At 37.6% G+C, this 12,528-nt stretch overlaps 1 pseudogene; it reads right to left on the bottom strand.

The window, feature by feature from the left end:
• Nucleotides 1–4,980: 4,980 nt before the first annotated feature.
• LOC105743772 lies at nt 4,981–12,341 on the bottom strand (annotated as a pseudogene).
• Between the last annotated feature and the right edge of the window lie 187 nt (nt 12,342–12,528).

The raw sequence follows: 12,528 nt of genomic DNA, 5'->3' as shown, positions 1-12,528 counted from the left end.
ATCTTTGCATCGTCTTGCAAGTGATGAATTATTTTTTCCTGCATCCTAGTTGTTTTTAAGAGATGTTTTCTTGTCTTTTCACTAGCACCAGCGTCTTCAATATCTGAAACTCTGTCTTCATTTGCATTTAAACGGTTTTGTAAGCTTGTGATTGAGATTTTAAGTTTTTCTCAGCTTCATGCAATGTATTTCTTTCCTGTATTGCTCATTCAAAAAATTCGTCATTTTTCTAATCTCCTCTATTTTTTTTTATCTGTGTCTTCTCTAGAAGCAGTTACTAATTCTTTTACTGCAGGTTTTTTTCAGATTGGGTTTCCTCCCTATTTTTCTGTAGTTGATTCTTTACTTCACATGCTATGAGTTCAGAAAATTCTTTTTTTACTTCAGAAATTAATTCCACTCTGAATTCCTCTATAACTTTCTGTTGTTGCTTATTTACTTTCGATGCTATTAATTCAGACATTTCAACTCAGCTAATGTCGTCTGCACTTCTTCTGGGTGGGCTTTGGGTTTCCTCCATATGTTTCTACATTTGATTCTTTAGTGCAGATACTATTAATTGAGGGATTTCTTTTTTTATTTCCAATCTGAGTTCCTGTATACCTTTCTGCAGTTGTTTCTTTATTTCAGCAACTGTTCATTCATTTATTTCAGCTGTGTGATTCCCAATTTGTTCTGTGTTAGTGTCCTCTGCACTTGTTATGGGTAGACTTGGGGTCTGAGATTGCATTTTGCTCCTTCTCATTGTCATCTTGTGTAGCACTATTGTCTGACCTTTGTTGTAGAGTTTCGGTGCAGTTATAACCTTAGCACCTACTGAAATTCAGGTGTGGATCTACAAAGTTCAAATTTATCCAGCTGTGCCTGCCTTGGGTCTGGCAGCTGTGCTCACCTCCTTCTTGCTGCTGCCCTTGGGAGTGAACCTGTTGTGCCCCTCTGGCAAGATGTTCTGTTCCTGGATTAGCTGGGTGATTCCGTCCTCTGCTCTCTCTGTAGGGATTGCAGCTACAGAGTTTTACCCCAGGCCTGTAATCCAGGCCTGAGCTGAGTCTGGAGGGGACAAGGTGGAGTAGAGGGGGAGAGGAAGCTGTCCCACATATTCACCTGGCCTGAGCTAGGGCTGGATCTGGGGATCTTGAGAACGTGGCATAAGTTCTCATTCCTTGGGTGGGTTGGGGGGGACTACGGAGTGGCTGCTGGGGTTACAAGGGGGTGGAAGAGGGTCTCACCCATGCTGCACCTGGGCTTGGACCGGATAGGTCCTTCCGGCTCAGGGTAGCCTAAAACTCTCCCACACACTTACCGGGCCTGGACTTGGGCTGGGTCTCAGAAAACTCATTTGTATAGCAAAGTCTACTTTGATATCTGGAAGTTTATAGAAATACTGAATTCTTCATGCTAATTATGCTTTCAGTAATGCAAGCATTCTTCTCTTGGCAAGAGCAAGCTGAAATTTATCAATAAAGGTAAAGGTGCTTAATGTTAGAGATTTTTCTAAAGCTTGGATTTAGATTAAGAAACTAATACCAAAATAATCAACATTTTCTTTCTACATTGGCCCTAAGAACCCTACTTATTTATCAACTATCTTCCTTTAATTTTTTTTTTTTTTTTTTTTTTTTTGGTATTCAAAACTGCTGAAGTTTATTTTACTTTGTACTTTCACGTTTTAAAATGAAACTTAAGGTTATAAAGTGTGTACATTCTGTAAAGTAATTTTGCCATGTAAATTATTTGGAGATGAGACTTCTACATAATGAGGATAAATTTTGTAAACCAGACTTCCTTTTAAAGTTAAATGTCGGAAAACTCAACCAGACTTGTAGATTGATCACAAGTCTACCAAGAATGTTTCTTAAGCCACCACCACCAATATTTGCAAAATATTGGAGATTGGACAACATAAGGAAAATGTACATATTTCAGAAGTTATCAACCTGTCAGAGCCATTCTGTACTTATCAGATAGTGATCCAGCATAGAACCACTCCTGAGAATCTTCAGAAGATCTTTGAATCTAGCAGTTAATTGGAAGAATTCTCACCCTGACTGATTATATATACTGACACCTGTGAACTAAGCAACTGCACTGAAGATGGAAATTTGTAATAGTAGGTTCATGCTTAGAGTGCCTGTCATTCCGGTCTTCTGAATACGTGTTGCTTGTCATGACATGCCAGTTGCTGCTGTGTTGTCTCTCGGGTAGATGATTGTTTAAAAAGAAGAGGGTGGTGAATGAAGGCAGGAGACAGGAAAAGGAGTGTTGTGGGACTGTCCTGCAGCAATGGTGCATATGGTTAGATTTCTGAACTTATGTGTAAACATGTATAAATCTTTATTCCTGTTTTTTGCATATAGTTTAATTTTCTAAATTTTTATTGTCATATTCTGTAGGGACTTAAAATTTAATGTATCAGTACTTTGTGAAAAATACTTGTTCCATTGTATGCCTAAGATGTTTGATATTTAGACAGATAGTGAGGTTAAGCTCAACAGCCTAGGTTATATAGTAATAACAATAAGCTTCTCTTCTGGAGTGTTAACAACCTAAGTTTGCAGACCAAAAATTAGAGAAAAAGGAGGGCCGCAAGGAAAGCCAACATTTTGGCCCTAGCCTTCCAAGGTCAATTAAGACTCAGGACATAAGAGAACCTGTACGGTAACATCATGTAACTCAGTTGTGTCCCAAATTTTCTGATCAAGGAGATTATGGGGCCAAAGAGGAAAGTGATCGATGATGTAGAGTGTGCCTAAGGAGAGTCACATGGAGAGAAAACATTCTCTCAGCCTTTCACAGAGAGCACATTGGCCAAGCAATGGCCATGACTCATCCACATGGCTGACAGTGACAAAGGATCTATAATCTGAGGTACAGGATCTCAGGATAAATCCTGAGGGGATTTCACTGACCTTACCAGATCCAAAAGCTACAATTCTTGTTACATAGGTTTTGCTTTACCTTGGTCTTAACCATCCAGCAGAAAAGTATAAAAATGAAATACAAGAAATAAAGCCATGTTGTTATGTTGAGGTGTAGGGGACTCAAGTCAACACCTTCTGACATTGCCAGTCAAGTGGAAGACCCAATACTGTTAGGGACTACTGGAGTAGTTTGGAATATTTTGCTGAGTTCACACACATGTAATATTTAAATGATGGAACTAAACAAAAAAAAAAGGGATATAGATGAATGACCATTTTGTATATGTGTATTCAAAATGGTTAGGATAGATATATAGCTACATTCTCTTATTTGAAGGAATAGAGGGATTTGTTCTAATTGTATTTGTAAATAGGATATCATGTCTGCATCTTGTACAACAAATAACCACTAGGAAGGCAGTATGCAATGTGTTAATTATTGGAACTGTCCTACCAATTTGATTTGAAACTGTCTCATTTCTATTTATTTCTCAATAAAATTATGGGAAAAAAAAGAACTACTGTAGAAGAGGCTGCAGTGGTATTTGTGTTATGAACACTTTATGTTTTCACCTTTCTAAGAATGTAAGCAATTTGTTCCAATTATTCCTTGTATTCCAAATCCTTGAACTCAGTATTATAGGCACAGAGTATAACCAAGTCTTGGATATTCTCTAACAGATAAGGAGTATCATAGCTCCGCTGTTCTAAAAAATGCTGTCTAGAAATTCTGTCCTATAAAATTATACACTTAGTAACAAAATTATAAACAGCCTGTTTTAGTTGATATCAAATGCCTGTATTGTCCACAAGTCCATTTAGGTTTTGATTTATGATTTTTAAAATGTGTCCAAAAGAAAAACACCTACCTCAGGTTTATTTAGGACACCAACCCCCTTTCTGTGGTCATCTTTTTGAGATAGGGTCTTGTTATATAGTCGAGGCTGTGTTTGAATATATTTTGTCACTCATGCTGGCCTTAAACTCGCAGCAATCCTCCTGGCTCAGCCTCCCAAGTGCTGGGCTTATAAAAGTGTGCCTCCACACCCAGCCTTCAACTCATTTTTAAAGTTAGACTAATTATCATGTTGTGGTTATTGAAGAAAAAAGATAAGAGAAAAATTTAAATCACAAGAATTTTTAGTTCAGTTAAAAGCTGTTATGTCTAGCTGAGATATTAAAAAAAAATTTAATGTTACCAACTCACACTCTAAACATCAATGCCTCTAGTAACAATAGCAGCAAAAACCAACCTGCTGATAACCAGTCCACTCATTAATAAAGAAGCACCTTAACTCAAATCCTTCGCCCAACTGTATAACAGCATCTACCCAGACTGCAAGAAGAGAAAAATCAGTTGCTTTAAAAATCTACATAAGTTAGAATTTCTTACAAAGATAACAGTGGTCCAACTCCTGAGAAAGTGCTCAGGAGTAAAGGTGGAGTGAAGGCCGTGTCTAGGGATGACATGTCACAAATAGGCTTTAAAACCCAAAGTACCATAAACACACCAAACTTGCTTATGAATCAGAGAAAAAGATTATTTCTGCTTCTGCCCTTCAGTATAAAAGCAAGACATTAAAGAAGTGAAAATATTTGAAATTATTTGATACTCTGAAGTTTTGGATTGTACATCTTAACTATGAAACTAAACAGCTCTTCTTTCTTTAATCCAACCACCTCACAAAAATGAGAGAACTAAAATAATACAAACATGATTTTTATTTTTTTAACTTTAACCAGATTTTCATTACGCAAAGGTTGTCAAATTGATCTTATTTTGTACACCATTATTCTTCCACTCCACAGAAAGGCTGCTTCTGATTTCTGTCTGTGATGGCAAGCACTAGAATCCTGACTAACAGAATAGTAGTGGAAATGCCTCCATGACAAACATGATTATTTTTAAAAGTCCTTGAAATCATTGAAAGTTTAAAAGAAAGCAGAGAAAACTAAGAGCAAGTGAACAAGAGGGAAAGCGTAACAAAGTGGGCAGGGGAATAGTGGGCCTCTCTTCACTTGGCGACAGGCAAGTGTACGATGTACACTTGCAGTCTGTTCAGTAGTCTGTCTTTTGTGGATCTTCATTCTGACTGGAATGGACTTTGAGATTTTTCCCAAGCACATGAGCATCAGTAGTCTTGATTTACCTGTAGTAATAGTTCTTTCTCTCAATAATCTCAAAGCCAAGCTTCCTGTAGAAGGCCACTGCTGACTCATTGCTGATCTGGACATGCAGATAGATGTCAACAGTGCCATCCTTGGGCTGGTGAGATAGCTCAGAAGTCTTAAGTGCCTGATTGGCAAGCACAAGGACCCGGGTTTGATCCCCAGTATCACAAGCAAGACCCTGTACCAAATAAATAAATAAATAAATAAATAAATAAATATTTTTTAAAAGGTGCCATCTTTTTTTGCATGTGTTTAAGACATGATTTAACATTTTAATTCCTATTCCTAGCTTGTTGGTAAGGTGTACTGCATCCTAGTGTCATGATGTTAAGTCTCTATTCTGTGATGATCCGTGCTGCAGCATGCTGCATCTACTGCAGCGTTACTGAAATAGTCAGGCTTTGCTGGCTCACCACCCTCTAGCACATCCTTGTGAAACGTCATTGTAGCTGGCTAGAAAGATGACCCAGCTTACTCCTTTCAACTCTTCCTACTGTGTGTTGTTACCTGCTCAGGCTCTATGCAGCCATTCATCTTCCTGCCGCTGAGGCCGTCCTTGCCACCACTCTCAACATAGTGGTCCTCGCAGCTCAGAGCTCCATGCCCTCAGTGAGGGCCACTGCACCACGCTGGCCTCCTCCTTGCCTAGGCCAGAGAGCTGAGGGGTGCTGCAGGCAGAGGTTAAGCATGGCCCTGCATCTGTGCAGAGGGCAGGGACTTTCCCCTTGAGCTGCAGGTGCTGCTGCTCTTCCATAAGTGCACAAGATGCATACATAGATCACATAGCTTCTGCCATGCGGAAGAAGGTGCTCTCTGTCAGAATAAGTATCAATTCTTTATAAGCAACCCAGTTTATGGTGTTTTGTGTTAGCAAATAAAGTGGATTAAAACACCAGACTTCGTATATCAGTTGATAGTTAAAATATGTGAAGTATAAAAATCACATAACAACATGGATATACTTGAAAACAGTGTGCTAAGTGACAGAAGTCAGTCTCAAAAGACCACCTACTTTATTACTCGATGTATATGGAACCTCCAGAAGAGGCACATTTATAGAGACAAAAACTAAATTAGTGGTTGCCTAAGGATTGGAAAGTGTGGGTGGGACAGGAAGAAAAGCTGCTCAGGTGTACAGCCTTCCTTTGAGATGATGAGAATACTCCAAAGTTGTGCTGATGGTCACAGAAATCTGTAAAAATGCTAAAAACTTTGAGACATACATTTTAAATTGGTGGATTATAAGTAAACTATAATAACTTAAAGGTAGAGATGTAGCTTAGTGGTTTGAGTGCTTACCAAGCATGCACAGTACCCACGGTTCAATCCCTAATATTGAATGTAGCACACACACAAAACTGAAGCAAACAGGAAACTCTCAAGACAGTAAATTCAGAAAATTCAAGAAACAAGGTTATCCACTATTTGGTGGCAAGAAAAGGGTAAGAGGGACAGTGCTCAGACTTGCTCTTAGTATCACTGTCTAGTCTCCCCAATTCCAGCACCCTTGTTAGAAAGTTGGGCAAGAATGTTGGGGTAACTGTTGATAAAAAGAAAGATAAACTAGTCATTGGTGATTAATAGTTGACTGAGTATTGCCATTTATGTCGTTAAATAGGATTTAGAAATATAATTTTTCAAAACTTGTTTCCTGAAGCTAAATGTCAAATTTTAAACCTCAAAAGTTGTTATTGTGTGGTAAAAAGAAATATGGTACCAGTATGATGTTGTACTTGACCTATGTGGTTGTGCAGTCAGACTTTTTGTATTTAAAGAATTTGTTTTCCTGGAGCATTATTCAGTTTTTTTTTTTTATATTAAATAGAATGCCTACTATCTCAGATAATTGAAAACATTTCAATGTAATATGGCTTTGTGAGAGATGTGAGCTTCTAGACTCTGAAGAGTTTCAAGGACTCGTTTCCACTGCAGCAATTACAGTTACATAGTCATAGAAAAGAGCTTAGAGGAAAAATAGCAGAGCAGTGTCATTCTTGAATAAACATGTAGATGCTGGGACAAGAACACACGGCATAATTGTGACCTTGGCCTTCTCCCTATGCATTTCAGCAAAAAGCAGTCTTTGGTTTCTCTGTTCTCCACTGTTATTTGCACATGACTTTGTACTTGTGGATGGACAGCAATCAAACTATGATTTGAGGATCCTTAGCTTTCTAAAAGAATGAGTTGTTGTTTAATTTTGGATCACTTTTGGGAAAGGAATTACCTAGGCTAATAGTTTCTCTGAAAGTAAGAAAGTTTACTAAGTTTTGAGTGCCAGTCTACAAGTTAATAGTAAAGGCTTTCACTGAAGCAGATAAATATACTTTTGAATCATTATTGCCTTTTCTAGAGGGAACTAATTCAGCAGATGAATAAAGCAGATTAAACCCAGGAGTAATCTTCAGAGGCTGTCTAGCTGTTGTTTGTTCTTACACCCCGTGATAGCGGGCTCAATAAATACTGATGCCTACAAAGCTAAGCATGAGTAATTTCTATGTGGGTGATGTGTACAGTGCCCTGTTACTATAGGAGAAAGGGTAAGGAGAAAGCGGGTGTTTTTATCACTGTTATTCTCTCAGTGGGTCCCCAAACATCTGCTGAATTAAGTAAAGACTCCTTATCTAGATGGCTACCTGATCCTCACTTACCTTATTAGTATGTCACACTTAAGAGCTAATGAATACCTCTACCAAATGAGACCCCTTCTCTGGTTGTTGCTTGCCCTTTCTTGGACCCATTCTGTAACAGTGCAGTGCCCCCCTCTCCCTTACTGGAGATGACTCACTCTCGTTTATTTCTCTTGACTCCAGTAATATTAATCTCTTCAGAACATTTCAAATAAAAATTTTCAAACACCCTGAAGTCATCTCTTGAATCTTCCAGAGATTCTGATCCAGCCACCTCATATGCCTTTTTGTAATATTTGGCATATTTTGCCACAGCTATTTGTGCATGTAATAGGTTGAATTGTGTCCTTTCAAAAGACATATTCAAACTCTGGTTTCTAGTTCTTTTAGCTGTGAAATTGTTTGAATATGTGATCTGCAGAGATGTAACAAAATTAAAATGGTCTACATGGGGTAAGCTGGGCCACACTATAGTAACTAGTGTCCTTCAAAGAAGAGGGAATTTTGTACTCAGGCATGGGAAAGGAGGCCTTTAACCATAGAAGCACAGACAGCTAAGAGTGATGCTGCCACAAACCATGGGATGTTGAGGATTGGGGTCCATGCCAAATACAGAAACATTCAAGGATGGATTCTCTTTTGGAACCTTCAGATACAGGAAGAAGCCTGAAATCCTAGTGTTGGTGGGGCCATACTGTCTCTGAAGGCTCTAGGGAGACTCCATCCTCATTTTAGACTTCCAGGCTCCAGAACCAGGAGAATTAGCTTATTGTTCTTAAGCCACTTAGTTTTTGGTACTTTTTCAAGGAAGCCCTAGGATAGTGGTGGTGCACAAATGACAGGCATGCTGCAGTGGGCACACGGAATGTTCTCCATTGTCATGAGAGCCAAGTTGGCCCAGCAGCTGAGCATTGGATAATAGTTTTTTTTTTAATAAATTAAAACACACTATTCAGATTTTGTTGCAGTATTGGAATTTTGCAATAAATAAGTCAGTTTTGGGTTGCAATTTGGGCACTCTGTCTCTAAAAGTTTTGCCATCACTGCCCTAAGATATGTGGATGCCAAATACTCTTCTCCCAACATTATACATCCTTCAGAATTTGGTCTGTGTTTCACTCATCACTCTTTTCTCATCATTGATCGATTCATTCAGCTGTGTTTAAAAAACATTCATGATTATTAAAGTATAATTTATGTTGAGTAAACCTCCGTTGGCATGCAGCTTTTGCAAATGTATAGTCTGTGATTCTTGCTACAATCAAGACAGTATTTTCATCAATCCAGCAACCTCCTTACATACATTTGCAGCTTTTTTCTAGTAACCATGGATTTTTGATTTTTTTTTTTGCTTTCAGAATGTCATGTGAATCAAATTCATATACTGTGCACCTCGCTCCTCTTGCTTTGGATGATGTATTGAGCACTTATCTGTGTTGTCAGCACCTATCAGTGGTCTGTTCCTACTTCTTTTCATTATTTTTTTTTTGTTGTTTTATTTGTGACAAACTTGTGATTTTTTTTCTTAACTAAATCACAGCATTCAGGTTTTGTTTTATTTTATGGCACTTGTGATACAGTGCAAATAGATTAAAGTATAGCTCCCTTGTGTTAGCAATTTTCTCCTGTACTTTAACTTTTATAATTTTCCTAGATTCTTAGTTCCATCTCCACTGTGGGAATGTGCTGGATTCTCTCTTGTTCTCTCATATCTACACTACCAAAAGAATACTACCTTTGGCAAATAAGATGGAGTAATCCTTAGCTATCTGATGTGTGGTACCTTAAAAGCCATTATTTTTCATGTTTGGTCAGATAGAGGAGGGTTGTTCCAAGTGGGAGGATAAATTTCATCCCTGCTATTCCATCTTGGTTTGAAATATAATTGTTAGTTTATCTAAAGTCAGCAGAGTACAATTGAAGAGAACTTTATGTAAGGGGCCACCAGGATTGCATTTTTAATATAATATAGATAGTGAATTATTTTGCTTACCGGGGGAGTTACTGGAACCTGAGGACAGTATATTGGTGGAAGAAAAGCAACTACAATAGTTCATTGAAGAATTAGTGGTAAGGAATATCAGGGAATTGTCAGTATTGATCGGAAACCATGTTCAGAACTGCATCTGTGATGTGTGAAAAAGGAAAATAACAAGAAAAAAAATCCAGTAGGTTAAGCTTTAAAAGTAAAAACAAAGATCAAAATCCAGGTCTAATTTTTAGAAAATATTGTCCTCCCACAAGTAAAGATAAGCTAGTTTTGAAGTCATAGAGGCTTTCCACCAGAGGCAGGACCCAAAACGTGAGGGTGGCTAGGAAAGAGCTGTGACACTGGAGGAAAGTTAGAGCGGCAGCAATGCTCTGAAGAGAGGAACACTTTAGGATCCTACTGCGCTGTAAGAACAGAGCATCCAAAATGTGGTTCAGAGTTTCATTTTCAGACATCACTTTTTAAATCCTAGATTATACACAACAGTTCCTCGCTAAGGAAATTCAAGTTAGAAAAAAGTTATTTAGAAAAGTAAAGAGATTCTTCAGTGAATAATTAAACATGGATGAAGACTAATAAGTTAGGAATTAAATTGTTTTAATAAGGCTAACGCTTAATATACATAATAGTAAGTAAACCTATACTTTAATTGTTTACATATATAGGCAAGTTACTAATTTCATGAAATTATTTAAATCTTTCTTCTTTTAGTAAACATTTAAAAATAGAGTATAAATTCCATGAGAGCATGGACTTTACCTAACATTCTAAATCACTCGCTTTTAGCTTCTTGCATAGTAGTTACTCAGTGCACATTTGTGTAGCAGTAAATGTACACATGGAACGTGGGATTGGAAGTAAAGGAGCCGAGGAGATAGCTCAGTAGAATAAGTGTCTGCCTGGCAAGCACAGGGTCCTGAGTTCAATCCCCAGTACCGCAAAAAAAAAAAAAAAAAAAAAAAAAGTAAAGGAGTAGAGCAACAAGCAAAAATAATGCCAGTGTATATTTCTTCCTTTACCCCAGCAATTGCGGTTTGGGCAATACGTATCCAGATGAAGAAATGCCTGAACCTTAGCTTAATGTCAAAACGTGAACCTTCAAGATCAGTTTAATAGGGAAGAGAAAGGATATGCATTTGATGGATTTGTCCTTATTGTTTTGAAGATGGACACAGATCCTGTACTTTATGCAAATTCTTTAGTTATGTCTTTAGATTTTTGCTATTAGCTGTTAGTGGTTTCAGTTCTCTTTCAGTCAGAAAAGCAGCAGGATCTTGATTAATCAGGAGCGAGACCCTGATTCAGGTTCCTCCACTGTTCTGTACCACTATGTAGAACAGGTTATGGGAGATGTGACAAGATTTCATAGCTGCCTCCCAGTTCTCCATTTCTAGCAGTTGCTTATGAGCTATTAACATTCCTGGCAATGGAGTTGTTTCTTCTTCTCATTCCTTTGTATGTGGGAAACTTTTAGGAGGACCCTAGTATCATCAGTGGAAAACTGACCATACTGCCTTCCACCTACTTTGATTAGTTGCATATTTGATCAGAGCCAGCAGCTGCAGATGAGTTGAATCTTAGACAAAGCTAGGAACCCATGGAGAACATGACCCTTCCTGTTGTTTTCATAATCCTCTCCATGGAGGTATAGACAGACTTAATCTTTTTAGTAGTGAGTGCTGGTCTTTTGCAGAAAGGATAACACATAGAACAAAAGCGAGTTTCTAAAGAATTTATATTAGGTCATTATGCATTACAAACAAATTCAAAACTGACAATCCTCAGGAAAACACTAGTTTCTAATATAAGCAAGGTGGATGTTTGTATAAATCTTTTCAAGTATGTAAAATTTCCCTGGAATGTATTTCTAAAACTTACTTGCCATTAACAAGTGAGATATTTTAAAGCCATGTACTTTGGTAAATATTTTGGGACTTTCCTCCCTTTTAATTATCATGTTTATAGTTTAACAGGTTATAATTGGGATTATTCACTTAGTGGTAATTATTAAAGTATTTTAATTTTAAAATTCATCTCTAGTCTCTTTTCTTTTTTTCCCTATTTTTGAACAGTAGTTCAAGAGAAATTCCAGTTAAGATCTGTGCAATCTTTCCTTCCTTTCCAATTGTTTTTGAGATCCTTGCTTTACCAGAAAGTTCTGATTACAAACATAAATTCATATTTTATATTTCTGTCTTGTATAGCTGGAAGTCTTTATGAAAATAATGTTTTGATTTTCCTTAAGTTTTGGGGACAGAGAAGTTATGTTTATTTGTTGTTTTATTCTCAGATTCATTTGCTCATTCATTCTTGCATGCATAGATTCACACACTATTCATACATTAAGCATACATTTACTAATGCCTTTCTCCATTATCTACTGCACTAGTTCTAGAAGCATGTGATGAAAACTGAGGTGTGTGTAAAGTGCACAATTCATCTTGGGTTTGTGGGAAGCTGGGTGGTGTGGGGTCCCCATATCTCCCAGATCACTACCCACTACTACAACAACTATAGTCACTGCGAGCTGCCAAACAAGTAATCAGCATTACCACCTTACCCTTGAGGCTAAAAAAGGAATTCCTGGTGTCAAGGAGCAAAAACTAAGATACTAAATACCTGTTCCATGTTATACCTAAGATGTTTGATATTCAGACAGATAGTGAGGTTAAGCTTAACAGCCTAGGTTGTATTATAATAACAATAAGCTTCTATTCTGGATGGTTAACAACCTAAGTTTGCAGACCAAAATTAGAGAAAAAGGAGGGCCGCAAAGAAAGCCAACATTTTGGCCCTAGCCTTTCAAGGTCAATTA

Source organism: Octodon degus, unplaced genomic scaffold (genome assembly GCF_000260255.1).
Source record: "Octodon degus isolate 3935 unplaced genomic scaffold, OctDeg1.0 scaffold00166, whole genome shotgun sequence".
In the NCBI taxonomy this organism is placed as follows: domain Eukaryota; kingdom Metazoa; phylum Chordata; class Mammalia; order Rodentia; family Octodontidae; genus Octodon; species Octodon degus.
This window is presented reverse-complemented; position numbering and strand designations above follow the sequence as displayed.